Source organism: Tupaia chinensis, unplaced genomic scaffold, assembly GCF_000334495.1.
Source record: "Tupaia chinensis unplaced genomic scaffold, TupChi_1.0 Scaffold144936_1, whole genome shotgun sequence".
Taxonomy (NCBI): Eukaryota; Metazoa; Chordata; class Mammalia; order Scandentia; family Tupaiidae; genus Tupaia; species Tupaia belangeri.
Genome location: NW_006204796.1, coordinates 1 through 1,761, shown reverse-complemented (window position 1 = coordinate 1,761; position 1,761 = coordinate 1). Strand labels below are relative to the sequence as shown.

The 1,761-nt window shown below is 39.0% G+C and overlaps 1 pseudogene; it reads left to right on the top strand.

Moving 5' to 3' along the window:
• Positions 1-3: 3 nt before the first annotated feature.
• LOC102481830 (centromere protein U pseudogene) lies at positions 4-828 on the top strand (annotated as a pseudogene).
• The last annotated feature ends 933 nt before the right edge of the window (positions 829-1,761 follow it).

The window sequence follows — 1,761 nt, the reverse complement described above, 5'->3', positions numbered from 1 at the left end:
AATGAATCTGAAAGCACTGAAGAAAGTGATATAAGAAGAAAAGTTAAATCAGCAGAAAAAATAAGTACACAGCATGAAACTATCCCAACTACAGGATCTTCAGAACATTCAGAGAAATCAGCTAAACTGGCCACTGCTAGAGACAGGACCCCTTAGTGCCCGGTCCTGTGTTGTCCAAGAGACTTGCACAACAGAAAGTCAACCGAAAACTCAGAATAAAGGGAAGTTGTCCCATGGCAAAAAGAAGAAATCAAGAAGTGAAGCCATAGACCCAGATCTTTCCAGCAGTATGCATATTTGCTATCTAGAAGGAAAGAAAACCGGTGACATCATGGAGTTAGATATTGTTTTGTCTTTCTAGAATGTAAACAAAAAATAAAATCTGAAATTTGTAAGGGAGTCATCAACAAATTTCATTTTAATATTAAAGAACAACTCATCAAAACACTTAAAGAAGCCCAGATGTTGAACAATCTGAAAAGGAAGAATGCTAAGGTTATTTCAGATATCGAAAAGAAAAGGCAGCGTTTGGTTGAAGTCCAGGATGAACTGCTCCAGTTAGAACCACAGCTGATGCAGCTACAAACAAAGTATGATGAACTCAAGGACAGAAAATCATCCCTTAGAAATGTGGCGTATTTCTTACCTAGTTTAAAACAGCTTTATCAAGATTATTCAAATGTTCAACAGAAAGAACCAAATGTCAAGGAAACGTATGATTCATCCAGCCTTCCAGCACTGTTATTTAAAGCAAGAGCTCTCTTGGGAGCTGAAAACCATCTGCAAAATATCAATCATTAATTAGAGAGGCTTCTTGACCAAGAATGAAAAAGCCAGTCTACTAAAATGTGCCTGTGTAAGATGAGTCTCATGCTACTCAGTTACCTTCTGAAACTGTACTTCTATAAATAAAAATTCTTTTTTGAAAAAAAATTTAAAAAATTTAAAAAAATAATAAGAATAAGTAAAATTAAATAAATCTTAAAAGAAATCACACAAAAGACTACTCAGGAACCAATGTAGCTAGATCAACAACTTAAAAAACATAGGTATACAGCCAGCAGTTCCAGACACCAGACTGCCTGTGGCTGCAGGTCCTTACAGCCGGGATTGTCATGCATCCCACCCCACTCATCTCTGTACTTTAAGTTGGTTCCTTGGGACTTTAAGATGAACTCACACCCTCCCAACCCCACCTGCAAATGGTTCAAGCCAACCAGCAGTTCTGGACACCAGGCTGCCTACAGCTGCAGGCCTTTATGCCTGGGACCCATAGTTTGTCCTCTGCCCCTTCCCCACTTGCCTTTGGAATCTCAGAATTTTAGTGTTTTGAATAGTGCATGGTGCACTATTGAAAATTGCACACCGTGTGATTTTATTGTTCTTTGCTCTTGAGGTGCTGCTTATTAGGTCAGTTGGAGGCTCATCACTCCTTAGAAACAGGGAGGACTTTGGGTCACAAAGGAGCAGTGACAACAATACATGGTACTGGTGAGCAATAGGTAGGCCAACCATAAGAGAAATCATCAATTTTTCTAATCCTGTACACATTTTAACACTCAGAGATAACTTAAATAAGTTAGGAAGCAACATACAGATTACCTGATGACTAGGAACAATCACAGAGGCTCAAAAGTATGAGCAACCAGCAAAAGGCCTCTCCCCCAAGGGAAATCATCAAGATGGTATCACCCACAGTCAATACAATAGACATCACGACATGTCTGATGAGGACTTCAGAATATTTGTAGTGACCAAACT